Here is a 22,237-nt window from a genome sequence, read left to right on the forward strand (position 1 = left end):
GCTATTGAATTATGGGTTAAACACTGACTATATAATAATGACTGTGACAGTGGTTTCGACTTTGATTTGGGGGGCGGGGAGGGGGCTGGATTTAAACAATTTGATGTTATTGTATTCCAGACAAAAATTCCTTTTCACTTCGGTATCCATACCACCAAGTGGCATTATATTTCAGGAACTAACTGAGATTATATTAATTGCTAGGGAACTAGACTCTAAACAGAAAATTATTTATTAAAGTATTACAATAAAATATAAACTTTAATATCTGATATATCATTAGACTACTTACTGGTCAGTAGATCAAATTCATATAGATGTCATCTGAGTTTATTCCTGCTTACAGTCTAGACCTCTGCTGTCCATTATGGTAGCCACTAACCACATGTGACTATTGAGCACCTGAAATGTGGCTATTTCAGTCTGAAATAAGCTGTAAATCTGAAATGCACACCAGATTTTGAAAACTTAATTTGACAAAAGGAGTATAAAATATCTAATTAATAATATTTTATATTATATGTTGAAATGATGATATTTAAGATATATTGTGTTAAAATATACCATTATGCTTATTTTCACTTGTTTAATATGGTCATAGGCTCATATTATATTTCTATTGAACAGTGAGGATCTAGAACATCCATGTTTAGGAACAGTGAATTCATCAGTAAATTATGCTGAAAAAGAAGGTCTACAATAATGTCTCATTTTCAATTCCATTTCACACACTATCCTTTTTTTTTTCGCGGTACATGGGCCTCTCACTGTTGTGGCCTCTCCTGTTGCGGAGCACAGGCTCCGGACACGCAGGCCCAGCGGCCATGGCTCATGGGCCCAGCCGCTCCACGGCATGTGGGATCTTCCCGGACCGGGGCACGAACCCACGTCCCCTGCATCGGCAGCATCAGCAGGCGGACTCTGAACCACTGGGCCACCAGGGAAGCCCCACACATTATAATTTTGCTTCTGTTATATGTTTTGTTATGACAGGGAGCAATAGCCCATTAACTTTACTCATAATCATTATTAATATGCAGTATTTCCTTTAAAATACAAATATTTAAAAGCTATTTCATTTAATTTAAAACCACTGCCTTACCATTTACGGTATAATTGTCATAATTTTCAATTCTATATCTATTTTTGACCCCAAAGGGGTTATTATCATTTCTTGAGTTATATTCGTTTAGATTCACCCATGTGTTTATCTGTTCCACTGCTCTTCATTCTGTCTTTCATTTCTATGCTTCTATTTGGGATCATTATTCTTCTATCTAATGAACTCCCTTTAATGTGTAGGTTCATGTAGATTTGCTGTTGAGGAGTCCTCTCAGTTTTTGTTTGGAAACATTTTTATTTCATTTTTGAGGAATATTTTTCCTGGATAAAGAATTCCTGGTTCACACATATTTTCTTTCAGCATTTTAAAGATGTCACTTCATTACCTTCTGCATGTTTCTTTTATGAAATACCTTTTCTTTGAATATAATGTCTTATCTGGCTGCTTTTTCAAATGTTCTTTATGCATTTTAAAAAGTTAATTTGACTCTAATATGCCTAGGTTTTCTTTCTCTCCACCACAGTCCTCCTTGGTATTTGCTGAAGTTCTGGATTGTGTGGATTGATGTCCTTTTATCAATTGTGGAAAATTTTCACACATTATCTATTAAAATATTGCTTTTATAACATTTTATAACATTCTCTCTCTTCTTACTTTGAAAATATAATTACAGATATTAAATCTTTTTATTGTATGTCATATATCCTGGATTTCTTTTCTATATTACAGACTCTCTTTTCTCTCTGTATTTCAGTCTGTATATTTGCAAACAATCTCTCTTCTAGATCACTAATCCTCTCTTCAATAGTCTAGTCTGCAGTTAAACACATCTGTTGCATTCTTAATGTGAATTATATTTTTAATTCTATAATTTCCATTTGATTATTGTTTATAAATTCCAGTTACATGGTGACATTCTCCATCTCATCAACAATTTTGTTAAGCATCTTACTCTTCATTATTTTAAAGGCTATAATACATAACTCCAACTCTGATTCACCTTTGGATCTGGTCATACTGTTTATTTTCTTAGTTTCTGTCTTTTAATTCTATCTCCTGGCATGCCTAATAAATTTGATTAAATGTTGGTTTTAGCTTATGAAAAATTAGAGATAATTTGATGTTTTGTCTCATACTATCTTCCTCCAGACAGAATATTCTTCTGCTTTCTCTCAGGCACCTTAGATATGGAGCAAACCAATTTTTTCCACTGTGGGATTTTGCTTGTTTAGGGCTGAGCTTCCCATTTTTGTGAGAATTGATCTAATTCTCATCATCCATGTTCCTAAGGTATATTTCTGTGATCCTAACAGGAAGTCAGTGGCAATCACTAGAGTTCCTCCCCTAACATTTTTTCCTCCATCCTGTGAAACTGCCAAACACTCTGTGCAGATGCCCAGACCTTACCTTCCACTTCTGACTCTACTTCTTAGACTCTTGACCCAACATCAAATAAAATTTAGCAATGGCTTGAGGGGCAAAAAACTCGACACAATGCTAGACTTTCATCAGTGTTCTCTTTTCTTTGGAACTTTTGTCCCCTCAAGTCCTGCTATCTTGGACCTGAACTCTAAGGTTTGTTTCTATAGACCCTAAGAAGGCCAGAACCTCAGCTTAGATTCCTATCTACTTTGTGGCTGTCTTCTTAGCCTTAGGACCTACAACAGTCCTCCAAGGCAATGTTACACTCAAAGTTGTGCCCTCCCCATCCTTCCCACCAGGTTCCTGGCCCTTACAAGACACGGTTGTCTGTGTAGCTCTCCATTCTCTTGACTAGATATAAACAAAAATAAATTCTCTAATTTCTCTCAGAGACTTGGTCTGCAACAAGTTACTCTGCCATATCTGAAATTCTTCCTTTACTATAGTTTGCCAAGCTCTTTGCCTTTTACCACTCAATTCTTGAAATCATGTGTCTTTGATGAACATTTATAACTAAATATAATAGTTCCTAGACATGTAACTATATGCTCATCACCCAACTAAAAGTATACAGTATTTTTAAGAAAGTATATTTATTAACTTACTTGCATATTTATTTCTCTGAGGATTATTATTGTCACATTATAAACTAAAAGAACATGTTAAGATTATGTTTAATTATTTATTTTTACATGGTGCCACAAAATAAGTCCTTCAAAAATGTTTTCATGTCCCAGATGTGCCCACCCACATCCCAAACCCTCTGTGCAATAAACCTTCAGAAGACAAAGCAGACTAGCTCCTTGTTCAACATTTCCATTACAGATGAACAAAAAGACTGATTCCATCTTTTCTGTTTATATACTCTCCTATCATTACCACTAGAGAACCTCAAGTAAAGGACATCAGATTTAGATTCAGAATTATTCTGCATTTCAGTAAATATAGTGTCATTTAGAGGCTCCCTCCTTTAATTAACTTTCAGGAAAAACGATTTTTTTCCACAATTAGGGAGGAGTTTAATGTTTGGCTGAGCTACTACATTAACTCTAAAGAAAAATGAGTGAGTTAACATGTTCAAGTGGCTGCTATCAGCTCCACGCATGTTTGGGTGAAGGGGGAGCAAGCTAGATAACAGAGCAGTGTTGGATGATTGAAAATTGGGAAAGAATTACCAATTGAATGTCAAATAGCAAGGATAATGTCACCAAAACAAATTCTCTGGACTTCACAGTTTTAGCCTGGATCAAATAACCACATTTTGCTCAACTGTTCCTGGTCATAATGGAAATAAACATAAAATATTTTTGGCATGTATAGTCTCACATACATGAAACTTCGTGAAAAAATTGATTTCTCCTAAGATGAAACCTAGTACAGCCTTTTATGTGCTACAAGTACATTTTAAAACCAGTTATATTATAAAGTATCTTCATTCCCCAAATATTCATCAATGAATAAAGCAGTATATCAAATTATATTTTGAAAGTTTTATCATTTATTTAGTTGTGACTTCTGTCAGTTGATACTTCACCTTATTAAATTCACTATTATTACGATGTAACATCCAAACAATTGCAGTTATAATATGTATTTTAATATATACTTTCAAGTACCCTGAATCTCTAGAAGAGTCATTAGGACAATCCAAAAGCTAGGATTTGGGCATAATATGAACTACTTGATATCAGTGATACTTAGTCAATTTGGTTAGGGGCAAAAAGGTATTTTGTGAAATTTCTGTATATTTTTAAATTTGAGGTAATGTAACTAGAGGAGCAATCTGAGAGAATATTTTGGCTTAGGTTGAGTAGTACAATAAAGTCACCACTTACTGAAACAGGCTTTCTTTCCCCACAGATATATTCCAAAGTTATTATCTATTAATATAAAGGTAAGCTGACAGTTCTCTCACAAAGTAGTAATTCCATTTTGATGATGTCCTCCATCAGCTGCTCAAAGAAACATAATTGCTCTTCTAACCTCAAGAGATAGAAAAATCTGCTCTCGCAAGACATTTAATTATTTTTTCCTCAAAAATTTTCCTGTTACATAAACAGTATGTGTATTTGTTGCATTCTTTCTCAATGTATATTACTAGTGCTTTCATACAAAATATAATGCTGAATAAAGACATCTGATGAAAAGTCTTTTTCACTTTAGACTCTCATTCTGTGACCAGAGAATGCAATTACTTTCCAAATACCAGGCATGCTGAAACAAAGCAAATGATGTTATTATGTGTATGTGTTATCCACTTGACTTATTTTCTTACTCTTTATTTCTCTGAAATTATAAAAGTGGAGAATAAAAATCATAAAAGGAATGTTCAGTATGTTTTACTTTTTGTGAGTTTTATGTGCAAATAAGACAGCAAGGAAAAAGTGATTGAATTGTGGTAACACAATTTAATTCCAGTAGCCAATATATTTGGGGAAGATAGATAAATATGAAATTGCAAGACTTGGGGTTAATGTTCTACTTCTAACATGGTCTTGAAAAGGAAATCAGTTAGGGATAAGGATTTGGATCAATGGGTCTTAATTTTGGGGGGGAACATAATTATTTCCCCTTTGAAATTTTGATAAAACTTATGGAAATTTAATTAATAAAAATGGACTTATGCTATTTTTAGAATGGCATAAATTTTAGAACCTAAATTTTTTCTAAATTTTAGAACCTAAAATTTAGCATAATTTCAAAGGATTCAAGTCCTGAACTCTTTCAATATATTCTGGTTTAAGAAAACTTTATCTAAAATATCTCCACTAGGGCTTAGCTAGTGGCACAGTGGTTGAGAGTCCGCCTGCTGATGCAGGGGACACGGGTTCGTGTCCCAGTCCGGGAAGATCCCACATGCCGCGGAGCGGCTGGGCCCGTGAGCCATGGCCGCTGAGCCTGCGCGTCCAGAGCCTGTGCTCCGCAACGGGAGAGGCCACTACAGTGAGAGGCCCGCGTACCGCAAAAATAAATAAATAAATAAATAAAAATAAAATATCTCCACTAGTGTACCTAGAATTACTCATCTAAGATTGGAACAATAAAACCCAGAATAAATGGTCAATGAATACTTGCTCTTCCATTGGATTCATGAATTAAGTTGAATTGAATTGGAAAAACAGCACAGAACTGATGGTTGATAGAAACCTTGAGCTCATGTCCTGGCTAGGAAACGCTAAGTGAATTACTTAATCACATTGTTCTTTGTTCTATGACTGTAAAATAAACAGTTGGTGTGATAGGTTAGTAGCTTTCAAACACAGACACTCCTTCATAATTACCAAATGAGTTGATAATACAATACAACTTCCTCATCTAACAACTTCCCAACTACTGTGGTCTGTATCCTTGCATGGAGCCCTGGAACCTGTATTGTCCTCTAGGTGTTAATGTGATGAAGTTAAACTGTAGCTACATAGTCCCCAAGGTTTCTACTAGCCATATGGTATTTTTTTCAGCAGTTACTTTTTTATGTCATGTGACCATGTAAAATATAATTCTGGTCACAGAAAATTTAGATGACCAGGAACATTTGAATTGTATTACATATGTTGCAACACCTTTGCATGTATTCTTTTATGATGAAACTTTATAGAATAATTTTTATTGTCTTTGTCTTAATTCTATTCTTCTATAATATATTACATGATATGAAAATCTGTTCATGAAAGAAAAATGAAAATTTAGAATGCAGGAGACAGTTGCCAGTCACAGCTCTTAAGACAACACAGTTCTTACATCTGTAATCTTGAATCGTTTAAAAATTTTCTAGACCAGAATTAGTTGGAAAAACATAGGTTGGAAAAGCTTCCTCCCTACCCACCAATTAATCCTTTCCAGCAATTTCATCCAGTAAGTCTCTTATTTGCTTTTAGTTAGTTTTCATCCCTTTCAACTGAACTATCACTATCACTTAAAACATTAGGTTTTCTTGAGGAAACTTATTCTTATTTGATGATTATAGAGCTCATTTCGAGGAGGCAGTTTTTTTTAGGAATATTTTTTAATCATCTTCTGTCCTTTAGTGTTACTGACCAATTTAACCTTTGCTTAATATGTTAATGTTTGAGATATTAAATGCTATTACAAAAGGGATTTCACAAGCAGGACAATCGATCATGTGGGTGCTCTCAACATTTATACTGTTACTCTTGCACTGTCACTTTTTTCCTATGTTGCCCAGGGTTGTCATTAGCCTTGGTAACATAAACAAATTCCTGCTCTTACTCACAGCAGGGTATGTTGCCTGAAGTTCCCCATGTGGGAAGCAGCTAAATTATGCTATGACTTGAATGATCTTCCCTTGTGACTTCTAATTCTACATCCAATTTTAAAGACATTTGTTTTCTTGCTCTCTGGCATTTTAAGTAATATAGCTTATTTCTCCCAATCAGTAGCTATTTAAAAACTAGGGTTGTGCCTCAGTTTTAGCAATTCTGGAAAATTATCTACCTCTTTACCACCAAGGTTGCTGAGAATGTATTTTATGTGCCTTATTTTAAGTTTTCCATTATTTTAAATCAGACTTCCCCAACGATTATTCCCAATAATTACTACGGTACTAAAGGAGATCTGCAGTTGGTTAAATCAACAGATGCAGAACCACAGGTTTGGAAGGCCTACGGAAAAGTTATATGCAGATTTTCCAGTGCACACGCATTGAGGGCCTTAACCCCTGCATCGTTCAAAGTACTATATATATATATTTTTTTAAGCTGAGTTTTAGCTATAAAATACAAGATAAAAAGGGTTCTTTGATTTGTAATCTTGTGCTCATAAATACTATATATTTATTTATGTAGGTTAACTGGTATTCTTAATATTACTTATACCTAGAATTCTAATAAATGTCAAGCACTAAGAAAATCTTAGAGTCTTGTCTACAGAATTATCTCTTATATGTATTTATTGAATTTATAGTAAACTACCTCTCTAAATTTTTTACCTAATTCTTAAAAAGATATGGCGTATGTTTTCTTTATGCTCTTTTGAAAGTAAGATACTTACTATAGAAGAAAGGATACAAAGATTTTGGGGATGGTTTTTTAGCCAATGATATTCAGTTGGAGATAAAACTTTTGAGTGATGGGGATTAACATAATGAAGAATATAATTTTCTGAACAATAAGAAATCCACATAAAAGAAGGTAACATCAAATCATGAGGTACCAATTAATTTTTCACAAGGCAGTTTCTCATAAAGATGCAACAGATAATTAAAAAGCAAACTGACATCAAGAAAGAAAATTCAGGGCCCATGTCTTGGTCAGGGCCCCCTCAGGACTAAATCTCATTATACATCTGTGTCTAAAATCATATTTTGCTATATTAAGTAACAAATATTAAATAATAATGGCTAAGATGTCAAGAAAGTTTCATTACACATCTTCTACTTAACATGACAGTGAAGTGCAGAGTAGGTTGAAGAAATGTGGCCATTAAAAATAATTAAAATTTTTAATTGATAGTATTTAAAATGTTATAGCTCAGCTATCAAGGTAATTCAGATATCCAGAATGATATATATCTGTGCATTATGATTTTATCTTTATAGGAGGTAGATCTTATTGATGAATTGTCTTCAGTTTACCTTGGTGCCTATGCATATAATTTTCTTTACAATCAAAGATCTGAAGTTGGATTTAACACTATTCTTAGCAGATGATATCATAGGGGAGGCATAAATTCTTTACTGAAGATTATCTTCTCTTCCCATGGCTAAATATGTCTTAAATCTTGTAAGATGATTTGTAAAAAGAGACATTATTCCAAAAATACAAATTATCTCATTTTGAATTTAATCTTGTAAACTGCTTCGAGGGTGAATAGAGATCTATGTAATCTATAGGATTATATGGAACATGACACTTAAACCCATCTTCTTAGAGAGTGGTTCTTGCCTAGATTTTTGTTCTTTTTTAAACAATAGTGAAACAGGGCAATTGAATATAGCATTAATGAGAATTTTATGTAAAAATAATAATATATTGTATGCTGTTTGCTAAGGGGTCACAGAGCAAATTTTTAAGCAAAGGAAGGGTTACGGTCCCAGATCCTGTGCCTAAAGCTGTTCACTCTCAACTAAAGTCATGCAGTTAATACCCAAGGATAATTTTTCATGAATGTCAAATAAATGTAAAGTGCTGATCCTATAACAAGAAGTTAACTACCAGCTGATCTTTTGTGCAATAGATCATTGTTTTATTCAGCAATAAAAATGCTTTAAGTTTCCTTTATCAATGGAAAAGGTCTTGTTATATTATAGTCATTCTCAATGTAACTGGTGGTATAAATTCATAGAATTACATCATTCAAGGACTTTTCACAACTTCCAGCTCTCAGAGTATAAACCAAATTCTGCAATGAAGAAATGTATACAAAACTGAAGAACTCTATAACATTTTTCTTAAGTTGCAGGGAGTAGATCTAAATGTCTTTGTACCCTTGATATTTTTATAAATACAATATTACAAACTCTTAAAAAGCAAAGTCCTCAACTTGTATATCTTCATATCACCCAAAGTGCATAGCAAAATGTTTTGCATGTAACAGTCAGTCAATACATGTTAATTTACTGAGATCAATCTGGCATGAGCAGAATTTATGATAAAATAAGAGATACAGCCAAAGAAAGTAAGGTTTTTCTTTTTCTTTTGCTCAGGCTAAATGTTATCGAAAGTATTAGGCCACCTTCAATGTACATATCTTACTAGAACTTCTTGTAACTTACTTGTGCGTGTGAAAAAAATTTCATATGTATATGGTTGAATTGTGTCCTCCAAAAAGATGTTGATGTCCTGATTCCCAGTACCTGTAAATGTGATCTTATTTGGAAATAGGATGTTTGCAGAACTTTATGTTAAGATCAGGGTAGACCCTAATCCAATATGACTCTGCCCTTATAACAGGGAGAATTTTCTCTCTTTGTGAATGCACATAGAGAGAACTCCATGTGAAGAAGAAATCAGGGTGATGCAGCAGAAGCTAAGGAATTCTGAAGATCGCCAGAAAACTACCAGAAGCTAGGAGAGAGGCATGGAACAGAATCTCCCTCATAGCCCACAGAAACAGCCAACCCTGCCAACACCTTGATCTCAAAGTTTCAGCTGCCAGAACTGTGAGACAATAAATTTCTATTGCTTAGGCCACCTAGTTTGTGGTGCTTTGTTCTGACTGCCCTAGCAAACTAACAGAATATGCGTGAATCACAAACAACTTAAAATTTAGATTTAAATACTTAGGTTATATAAGAATGAACTTTGTGTTTAACCTTTCTGTTACTAGTTAAAATGTGCTTTTGGAGGCAAAAACAAATGTTTGTGATGCAAAGTCAACAGAAATCTATATACAGTATCAGATTTTGGTTTAAGGAAATTAAAAAAAAGTCTGTGTACAAACCAGTGTTGGAAGTGAAAATAGAAAAGAGAACCACAGATGAACTAATGCTGTAAAATTATTATAGAAATTTTCCTTTCCCTGTTCCAACTTTCTATTCTTTTTGCCCTTTTTCAATTTTATTAATAATCCTCATTTTGTCCACCAACAGTAAAGTGTAGGTGAATTCTATTTCCTTGTGGACGGGAGGAGAAGAACACCACCACCTGTTTTTTAATTCTGGTAATATTCATTTGAAAAAAAAAGGAAAGGCATATCCTTGAGAGTATACTCACACACACTCCCTTTGACCACTATGTCTGTATTAGCTCGAACTTTCATTCTCTACTTGATATTATCTAAGTTCTTCCATTTTTTTATAATTTTCTTTCAATCCTCTATTATCTCTGAAAATATATATATAATTCAATAATCTGGATAAATTTTTCTTCACATATTTTCTGTAATCTGTACATTTTTACAATCTGGATATGTTTTCTTTACATAGAAGTTGGGGTCCTTGGAAAACAGTCTCTGGTATGCAGTTTAATGTGCAGAATGTCTTTTTTTTTTTTTAACATCTTTATTGGAGTATAATTGCTTTACAATGGTGTGTTAATTTCTGCTTTACAACAAAATGAATCAGTTATATATATACATATGTTCCCATATCTCTTCCCGCTTGCGTCTCCCTCCCTCCCACCCTCCCTATCCCACCCCTCCAGGCGGTCACAAAGCACCGAGCTGATATCCCTGTGCTATGCGGCTGCTTCCCACTAGCTATCTACCTTACGTTTGGTAGTGTATATATGTCCATGCCTCTCTCTTGCTTTGTCACAGCTTACCCTTCCCCCTACCCATATCCTCAAGTCCATTCTCTAGTAGGTCTGTGTCTTTATTCCTGTTTTACCCCTAGGTTCTTCATGACATTTTTTTTTTCTTAAATTCCATATATATGTGTTAGCATACGGTATTTGTCTCTCTCTTTCTGACTTAATTCACTCTGTATGACAGGCTCTAGGTCTATCCACCTCATTACAAATAGCTCAATTTCGTTTCTTTTTATGGCTGAGTAATATTCCATTGTATATATGTGCCACATCTCCTTTATCCATTCATCCAATGATGGAAACTTAGGTTGCTTCCATCTCCGGGCTATTGTAAATAGAGCTGCAATGAACATTTTGGTACATGAGTCTTTTAGAATTATGGTTTTCTCAGGGTATATGCCCAGGAGTGAGATTGTTGGGTCATATGGTAGTTCTATTTGTAGTTTTTTAAGGAACCTCCATACTATTCTACACAGTGGCTGTATCAATATACATTCCCACCAACAGTGCAAGAGGGTTCCCTTTTCTCCACACCCTCTCCAGCATTTATTGTTTCTAGATTTTTTGATGATGCCCATTCTGACTGGTGTGAGATGATACCTCATTGTAGTTTTGATTTGCATTTCTCTAATGATTAGTGATGTTGAGCATTCTTTCTTGTGTTTGTTGGCAGTCTGTATATTTTCTTTGGAGAAATGTCTATTTAGGCCTTTTGCCCATTTTTGGATTGGGTTGTTTGTTTTTTTTGTTATTAAGCTGCATGAGCTGCTTATAAATTTTGGAGATTAATCATTTGTCAGTTGCTTCCTTGGGATCAACACTTATGGAAGGGAGGGTGTGGAAGCAGGACTGAGCAGAAGGAGAAGTTGAGCTGCAATCCTAGCTCAACAGCAGCCCTAGTCAACCCAGCAGGGTGCTCTGGAGGGAGAATGGGCTTTCAGAATTGTTCTAACTTGGGCTAAAACAGCTGGCCTTTGTACTCCTGCATAGATCAGTCATTGGAGTGGGCCACCCCACAAAGAGTGTGACCTTGTGCAAGGTGGCTCTCTGCAGCTGAGTGAATCCCTTGAAAGTGATGACAGTTCAAATCTGTCTGTCACCAGCGCTTCCCATAGCTGAGGCAGCAAGTCCTTCACTGAAAGGATTCTGGGTACCATGTTACAGTGCCCATTACATGGGAGAATGAATATCACCACAAGTTTACCTTGTAAAAGATACTCTCCTAATACTATACAGGGCTTGATTTTTTTAAAAACTGGAAGCATTTTAATTATGAGACAAGAGATGTCATATTTAAAACTTTTGTAAATGAAGGATGCTTTAATTCATAAAGGAAAAAAATCATCCACTAGTTTAGATTTTTAGCTTTAAGATAACCAATATATTCACATGTTGACCTTGCTGGAGGTAGGGTTCACCTCTATGAACACCCTGTGAAATTTTGAATGCTAAATGATTTCCAGCACTGATGGATGCTGACCTGAACTTTCAAACACTATTAGATCAGCATGATAAAGCAGACTTAGAGCAAACTCTAAAGAGCAAATCCCTTTTTTGTCACTGATCATCTCTTCCTGCTACCACTCAAGGGAATTTGAGCTGGGACTTTAAAACAAAATTATTTAAAATGTCATGTCCTTGATGCCATAGAATTTATCCTTTGTACTTGCTTTAAAGTATTTTCAGCCAGTTACTTCACACCTCTGCCTAGAGAGCTCGGGTTCTACGAGTACTGCAGATAGGGATGTTATGGGTTGATAATTCTGCTGCTTAAGCTCTCTGCACGTTGCTTACTTTGTTCATTAAGCTCTTAATGTGAAATCTGATTCTTCCCCAGGTTTTTGTCCCCTGGCCATGTATCATCTAGTTCCTTCAATTTTCCTTTGTGATCAATCTCATTCCTGAGCCAACCTATTTCTGCTTCAGCTCTTTTTCTTTATTGCTAGAGAATTAAGTTCTTATTCCCACCCTTTTAATCATGGAATTATCTCTGAGCTAGATTTTTTCAGTGGCACTTAGTCTCTTCTCCCTAATCATTGTTAAGCTTTTAAATTTTTTATGAATCCTTTCTGCTTTAAATTCGCTCAATGCTTTATGACATAAGTTTTGTGTGTTTATTTTCTTTGTAGTGGCAGACTTTCTGGTGCTTTGGTTTAAACTTGTCTGCAAATACTGTGAAGTTTTTACCAATAGATAGAAAGGTCCTATGTGCTATTTAAGATAAACTTGCACAAGAAATATATCTGAGTCTAAAGTGTTAAAATACATTTTTATATCTCCTGACCATTTCTTTAAAAATCGATTTTGCTTAGCTCCTAATTCTTCTTTGCTTTCTTCAGTGGTTCATAGGTCTTGGGCTGACAGGTTTATTATTTACCCACCAGACAAACAATGTTTTGTTAACAAAAATAATAGTCTTTCTGAAAGCAAGAGTACATTGCAATTGTTCTGGTCATATGCAGAAAGGTTTATTTTAAATTCACCATTATTTTGTGGAAGAGGTATATAATAATAGACATAATATCACTTAAAATAGAAATGTGATAAGAAAACTGTCTTTTTTTTTAATGTAATGGTTTTACTGAAGTAACTCATTGTACCAAGTTATTCAGGCACTCTCTAGTGTGTTTTTGACTAGTAACTATAACATAGAACATAGTTTTATGAAATGAATTCATCAAAGTTGGAGGATACATGACCAATATGCAAAAATCAGTTGTATTTATATATACTAGCAATGAACAATCCCAAAAGGAAATTAAGAAAACAATTCCATTTATAATAGCATAAAAAAGAGTGAAATATTTAGGAGTAAATTTCACCAAGGTACAAGACTAGTGCATTGAAAACTATAAAACATTGCTAAAATATATTAAAGAAGACTTAAATAAATAGAAAGACATTGCATATTCATGGGTTAGAAGACATAATATTGTTAAAATGGAATTATTCCCCATTAGATTAATGCAATCTCTATCAAAATCTAAATGACCATTTATTTTTAAGAAGTGGAAGAGCTGATCCTAATATTCATACAGAATTGCAAGAGACCACAAATACCCAAACCAATCTTAGAAAAGAACAAAGTTGGAACACTCACACTTCTTTAATTCCAAAACTTACTACAAAGCTACAATAATCAAAAAAGTGTGATGCTAACATAAGGGCAGACATATAGATTAATGGAATAGAATTGAGAATCTAGAAATAAACCAATACATCTATGACCAATTTATTTTGATGAAGGTACAAAAACCATTCAGTGGGAAAGAATAGTGTTTTTAATAAATGATGCTAGGACAATTGAATATCTACATGCAAAAGAATAAAATTAGATCCTTACCTCATCCAGCATATAAAAACTAAGTCAAAATGGAGCAAAGAACTAAGTGCCAGAGCTAAATCTAAAAACTCTTAGAAGAAAACATAAGTAAATCTTCATGACCTTGGATTTGGCAATGGTTTCTTAGATATGATACCCAAAACACAAGAAACAAATTAAAACAAAACAGATGAATTAGACTTCATCAAAATTAAAACATTTGTGCAAAGGGCACTATGAAGAAAGTGAAAAGGCAACCCACATAATAGGAGAAAATATTTGTAAATCATATATATATAGAGAGAGTACAGTATCCAGAATATATAAAGAAACCTTACTAGCCAACAACAAAAGCCAACCCAATTAAAATTTGGGTGAAGTACTTAAATAGAGATTTGTCCAAAGAAGATACACGAATGGTCAACAAGCACATGAAAGATACTCAACGTCATTTTTCATTTGAGAGATGCAAATTGAAACACAATAAGATACCACTTAATATCCAGTAAGATGACTATAATAATAAAAGTAGTCAATAACAAATATTGCACAGACATGGAGAAACTGGAACACCCATATATTGCTGGTGGGTATGTAAAATAGTGCTGTGACTGTGGAAAACAGTTTGGCAGTCCTCCAGTAAGTTAAACATAGAATTACCATGTGACTTAACTATTCCATTCCTAGGTAAACACTCCAAAGAATTAAAAACAGACGTTCAAACAAAAACTTACTCATGAATATTTGTAACAGTACTATTCAGAATAGTCAAAAAGAAATAAACAACCCAGAAGTTGATCAACTGATGAATGGATAAACAAAGTGCGGTATATCTAGACAATAGAATATTACCCAGCCATAAAAAGGAATGAAGCACTGATATATGCAATAACATGGATATCCTTAGAAACATTATGCTAAGTGAAAATTTAAGCCGACACAAAAGACCATATACAGTATAATTCTGTTTATATGAAATATTCAGAATAGATAAATTGGTAGAGACAAAAAACAGATTAGTGGTCTGCCAGGGAGTGTGGGCAGGGAGGAATGGGTAATGACTCATTAATGGATATGGAGTTTCCGTTTGGGGTAATGAAAGTGCTCTGGAACAAGACAGTGATGATGGTTTCACAATATTGTGAATAGTATACTTATTTATTTGTTGCACATGTTCATTAGTATAAATGCCATTGAACTGTATAACTTAAAGTAGTTAAAATGGTGAATTTTATGCTATATGAATTTTAACACAATAAAAAACAATTTATAAAAAAAATTCCCCACCAATGGATCGTGTATATTCTTTTGAAGTTTAATTTCTCATTAAAGGATAAACTTTTTTCCAAATACATGTAATGGGTGGAATTTTACCTTGAAATCCAGGTGAAAGACTATCTGAGAACTTTCCCTTATTTATTAAGTGTGAGAGCATATAATGGTAATTAATTTGCTTGGTCTGTTAGAAAGTAATTTAGCTCAGTAGATACTATGACCTTACCACCAAAGAAGAAATTCTATAATTGTATTAAAGAGTGCGATTTGGATCATAAAATTAAGTCTAATTATGTGTTCATTTTATTGAATTGTAAAAACACTGAAATAAGTTTTAGTATACTCGGTGTCATAGATTTGTGGCAGCTGTTTCCACACGTGTCACCCCCAATTTGTAATTTCCATCTGTAAGTCTTTGTGCCAGGAGAGCTCTAGACCTGAGTGACATCAATATAAATAGATCATCACACTGATTCTTAACTCTTCTGCCTCATGGTGGTAAAAATTGATCAAACTCAGAAGGGGCATCTTTACCCAGCAGCTTGATTTCAAAGAGCAATCATGCTCTCTAAGTACTGGTACCACAGCCATTGATTTTAGAATCAATGGGACATTAGGGCAACACTGGATCTCTGATTGGCAGCAGGAAAATGGGTTAGAACATTTCAAACTTTATAAAATAAAGGCAAAATAAACATTAAATTTCACGAAATCACATCTGCTCTGGCTGCTTGCATTTTAGGATTTAGCTTGAAGCAGACATGAAATGTCCAACATTCAACTTCAGAAATTTGAAAATCAGCCAGCCACCCCAACTTTGTATCCCATTGCCCAACATTCCAGTTGAGACTCAAATGTGGACTTACTCTTAAGAGCTCTTTATGATATCTCATTTTGAAATTTTTATCACTTTTCAAGAACTGGGATCCTAGGTTGGTAGGCTGGTAGAATCTGAGCATTCCCAGAAGACTCACAACACAAAGTCCAGCATTGTTTTACAGGTGATAATTTGACAAACGCTAAGTGTATAGCTGCAAGAGTCCGTAAAACATGCTTGTTTGAATAAATGCCAAGTCGTGGCTTGACCTCATAATAAAATGACAAAGTAGAAACAGTGATTTTGTCAAATTAATGTAAACATTTAGATGAAATTATAGTAAGTAATGGAATGTTTGTTCTTTGTACTTTTTTCTAAGCTTTCTCTCTCCTGGCCCCCTTTCCATGCCTCCACTGATAGTTTTAACTGGATTCACCTGTCAAACTAGTGTCACATAGTAGAGTGTCCTTAGTTTCGTGGATGCTGTTTTGGGGAGTTGACTTTAAGTTACAGTGTGTTTCATTTTGATTTTGCAGCTTAGATTGTAACACACTGTACATAATTTGTACTTAACTTTCTTTGTACCTTTTGTTTCTTTGACAGATGGCTGCTGCCAAGAATCAGCTTGGGTGGGGAGCTAAAGTTCCAAGAACTGTAAGAATTGCATGCATAGCTAATATCCCTTAGGTTTTTTCCTGCACTCTATATGATAAACAGAGACCCAAGCCACAGTTCCTGCCTTCTGGGATGGTCCTTACCAATGACGGCTTTGTCTCTTGCCTGAGTCCCAGTTCCCTAGTCTGTAAATCAGACATAATTTTTTTTGTCATCCCCTTTACTTCACCAAGTAATTTTAAGGATTGAGAAACCTTTTAGCACTTGACAATATAAAATGCTATGGTGATGGTTAAAATGAAGAATGACCTTGTCCCGCCAATGAGTAATTTACTCCTAGGGAGTAAGTTAGGTATCTGGGATGTGAATTAACTCTCTCATATCCATCAAGGCACCATTTTCAGCTGAGTGCTATAGGGCATTAAAGAATACACTATTTCCATGAGAAGCCAAAGTACTTCTGCCCTTCCCACTATGTCTACATTTTTAAAGCAACTAAAAATTTACAAGGAGATATTAGACACTTTTGGGAAATACCAAAAATTAAATCTGGAAAATCATCCCAGTCTTATACACCATTATTGAAGTAACCTCGAATGTTTATCCCTTTGATATAATAAACTAAAAACTTTTCAAGCTTTATGTTAGGTTCTCCCTCTAAGTCAGCCTCAGACTAGAAGCACGAATGTATCACAGTTGTCCTTCACAGCTCCTTTTAGCTTTATGAATTTATACAAACTTGGTTTTATCCTATTGATAAAATGATTATCACTTTGTAGTGGTGTGTATTAAGTTTACAACTTATTTTCTAAGTTAATAATAATCAATTTCTAATAGTTTTCTAGGGCTGCTGTAACAAAGTACCACAAACTGGGTGGCTTAAACAACAATAAAGTGCCTCAAAGTGGGCGGCTTTGTCTCTTGGTTCTGGAGGCTAGAAAATGGAGATCAAGTTGTCAGCCAGATCAGTTCCTTCTGAGGGCTGGGAGAGAGAAATCTGTTCATTCCTCTCTCCTAGCCTCTGGTGGTTTGGTAGCAATCTTTATCCTTCATTAGCTTCTGCTGCATCACCTTGATCTCTGCCTTCATCTTCATGTGGCAGAGTCTCTGTGTGCATGACTGTGTCCAAATATCCCCTTTTCATAAAGATGCCTGTCATAGTGAATTAGGAGCCCATCTTACTCCAGTATGACCTCATCTTAATTTAACTAATTACATCTGCAACAACTATTTCCAAATAAGGTCACATTCTGAGATACTAGGGGTTAGAACTTTAATATACGAATTTGGCAGCTGGGGGCACATAACCCATAACACAATTTTATTTAATCTAAGTTAAATTTGTTCAAGCAACATGAAATAACAACTCACTATAGTCTAAAATTTATATTTGAAGCCATATTTTTTTTTTTAACACTCTTCATGGCTTTTAGATTTGTCACCTACTCTTCCAGCTTTTATTTTCAGTGTCTATGGTGTTCCAATTGCTTTCACGCAGGTGTCTTACAGTGTTCTTTCTTACTCTTTCTAGGGTAATTTCTACATTCTTAGGGTCTGCAATTCCGTTACCATTGTTTGGATTATCACTGCATACATGTGTTACGTATCACTTGATCACTCCAAAATTCATAAATGCTTCAAAGCCTGGCACCTAAGCTGGAATTTTTATTTGAGTCTGCCTGGTAGTAGATCTACGACCTTAGGTGAGTCATAGTCTATGACCTATGAGTGAGTTTCCTTACAGGTAAAGGGATTCATGATATTTGTAATAGGGATTCAGAGAAGACTGAACAGGATACTGAAAATAAAGTTGGTAAAGCTGTTAGCATAAAGCTTGAGATTTAACAAATGTTCAGGTAATTTACTTGTTTTCATTTTATTATTCAAAATGGCTTAGTGTTATCTACAAATTGAAGAGAAAACAATGCAGGCCTTTCTCCAGGTCACTCAACAAAATTTATACAAGGCTGTGTCAATTTTCTTCTAGGTTAGTTTGCTGTAACAAATGACCCTCCCTCAAATCTCAAGTAGTTTATAAGAACAAATTTTTTTGTATTTGCTTTTTTTCTTGTTTCTGTTTTGTTTTATCTACTTGTCACACTAGTTCTGCTCCTGCCCCACATTTCTCCCTCATTCCAGAATGCAGGCTAAAAATAGAGCCTGAAGACCCTATCTAGAACATACTATTCTTATAACAGAGGAAAGGAGTCCAAACCAAAGTACTCAATGGCTCTTAAAGCTCTGCTCACAGCTGGCATATTCTCACTTCTACTCAAATGCAGATCATTTGGGCCAGCATGGTACCGTGAGGTTGGGAAGTACACTTCTTCAATAGAAAGGCAGTGCAAGTCACATAATAAAAGGTAGAAATGTAATCTAAAAAGTAAGGAGGAAGAAAATAATTTGGAACAGAATACAATCTATTACAAAGACCAATCACAGTTCTGATACCTAAAAAACACCAATATTTGTATTTTTCTTTTCACGGATGTACCCCTTTATAGTCACCTCTGATCTTTCTGTTGTTGTTATTGTTTCTCATCTGGAAAAACATAATTCTAATCTTGAAATGACTAATATTGATCGCCCTCATAGAAGGACTTTCGAAAAACACTTAATCAGATTACTTTTATCCACATGCATGATTAATCTCTTCAAACTCCCCAAATCAACATAAGGTTTCCTTATATGCAGGTTCATATTACTTTTCCCAAAATTTATACCCAAATATTGAGTGGCCTGTTAGACATCTTTTGTTTCTGCCTGCTTTAGATAATATTCCAGCCTTTTCTGGTAATAATACTCCAATTTAAAAAAAAAATTACCCTTTAACCATTTTCAAACCCCTGTCTCAGTTGGATATTCTGTGCTTTAAAGTGTGTGAAAATTAATAAAAGAAAACCTCAACTAAAATTGGAGTCAGGAAGGACTGTAGAGGGAACTCAAACACGGTACCAATCTTGGTCAACTGCAGATCCCAACTGAAAGAGACTACATTGTACTCTCAAACAGGAAGTGTAACTACTTTCCTAGCCAGCAGGGGGAAGGAAGATCTTCTTGCCCAGCAACAAGCCCGGTCAGTGGATTTGCCACAGCTCAGTCAATAAGAAGCTATCATCACCTGAGCTCTTATTTTCCTTCAATGAACTTTCATTTCTCTCTTGCTGATGACTTCCTTATCCCACTTTCTTTAAAAGCCTTCTATTTTGTATAACCCCTCAGAATATATCTCTGCTTGCCAGATGAGATGCTACCCGATTCATGAATCATTTAAAGCTTCTGCAAACTTAGGTCTTTAAATTTACTCAGTTGAATTTTGGTTGTTAACAAGTGTCACTTGAGTGGATATATGAATCAGGCTGAGCTAAACAGAGCCAATAGGTGTGAGCCAGACTATGGGGAAAGACCATCTATCTTTTGTATGGGGTTTATGAGGTACTACCTGGAACCATACCTAGAACTACTGGTAACTCTCTGGCCACCATGAGAGTATAGCTTCTCTGAATTATCCAGGCCAGAGAAAAGAATTTGACAATTGAAGAGAAAAAGAAATATTAGTAGTATTGTTTAAACACCTAGATAACAACCTTAACTGAAGCTTTACTCCCTGGATTTGTGAATCAATACATTTCCTTTTTTTGCTTAAAGTGGTTTGAGTTGGGTTTCTGTCATTTGCAACTAAAATAGTCTTGACTCATATGCAATTTTCTAGAATCTTCTGAAATGTGAATGAATATATGCTTCTGAGCTCCAAGATTGCAAGGAATGAAAACTACTATAACAAATAATTTACTATAAATTATTTTCAAGTTTCAAGAGAAGGGAGTGGCATTATGATGTCAAGGGAAAGAATTTAAAATTAATGGACCTGAATTAGAAATCTTGTTCTGCTACTTACTACCATTGTGACCAGGGAGAATCATTTAAACTTCACAATATCCTTTCTTAATTTTTAAAATAGTGTAATACTAGAATTCTAAGAGAGCTATTATGGGGATCAAATAAAATAGTACTTGTGAAAAGAATTTTTTTAAGAGGGGATATATGTACACATATAGCTGATTCACTTTGCTGTACAGTAGAAACTAACACAACATTGTAAAGCAACTATACTCCAAAATTAATTAAAAATAATTTTTAAAAGATTTTATAGAAATGACCATTATTCTTACCACAAGGCTGACATATAGTTCCAAGACTAGCAGCATTTGCATCACCTGGGAGCTTGTTAAAAATTCAGATTCTCAGATCCCAGCTCTACTGAATAAGAATTTTTGAGGATGGGGCTCAGGAATCCATGTTTTAAGAAACTCTCTAGGAAATCCTTGTGAGAGTTATAGCTTGAAAATCATCACCTTAAAATTATTATTCAAATAAAAGAAGCAAGTCACCAGGATATCTATACTGCTGAGGAGGATTCAGTGAACTATAAGAGGAAGCACATTTACCAAAAACTTTCTGATTTAGCCATAAAGAATTTAAAGAGTCACTATACAAGATAATGGTGAGATATAAGGCATTATGTTTAATTATCAAAGCAATGATATATAATAAGTGATATGAAATTTAAAAGAAAGGATAATTAAGCACTACAGTTTTCTCAGAGCAATAGATTGGAATAAATTCTCCAAAGTATGGGTAGAATTGGGCTAAGTTAAGTGAGTGGAAAGAATTCCAGATAAAAGAATTTGGGTGAAAAACAAGATGGAAGAGCAAGGCCAGGAGTAATTTCAGCATGACTAGAGCATAGAATGCTTTGGGGGGAAAAAAAAGGAGAAACAAGAAAGGAACTTGGGATAAGCTAAAAATGGCTTTTGGTGATAATCAAATGTATTTGGCCTTCATCTTGTCAGCAGTGATGAATTTATAAATAGAGAATTAAAACAGTGCACACACATCACGCCATTGTGGTTTAAAACAATGTCTCAGTGTTGCCTGGATTTAAATCCTAAATCATTACTTACTATCTGTATAAATTTAAAATACTTTTAACTACTCTCTCTCAAATAGACAGTGGGAATATAATTTACCTACAGAGTTTAGTGCTTATTTGTAGTTACTATAATCTACTCTGCCTGGTTTAAGCATGGAGAGAGTTACTACAGAATAGCAAATGGCCTTTGGAAGCATTTGCTGAGTTTTAAAAAATGATGCCCAAAGCCAATGAAGAACTGGACCAACACGGATATACTGCTGCTCCTGCCATCATCAGGAAGCCACTGCTGTATCAAGAAGTCACCATGACATCTCTCAAGTCCAGAGTCACGACGTCTTTGCTATAGTTTGTAATAGAAAACATACACCTCCAGTTCTGCATCTCTCTAAACTTCACTCAGTTCTGATTCAAGTTTTGCATGAATGCATATGAATGATGCACTTGGTTGGAAATGAGTCTGGGGAATGTGGCATTTAGCTTTCCCACTTTCCAGCCCAGGAAGGTACACTGGGAAAAAGTTAAGATTAAATGTTGAAGGAGCCAATCCACATTATCACCTCCTAACTCTCAGGGTGACTGTGAG

This window comes from Leucopleurus acutus, assembly GCF_964270905.1.
Source record: "Leucopleurus acutus genome assembly, chromosome: 4".
Classification (NCBI taxonomy): domain Eukaryota; kingdom Metazoa; phylum Chordata; class Mammalia; order Artiodactyla; family Delphinidae; genus Leucopleurus; species Leucopleurus acutus.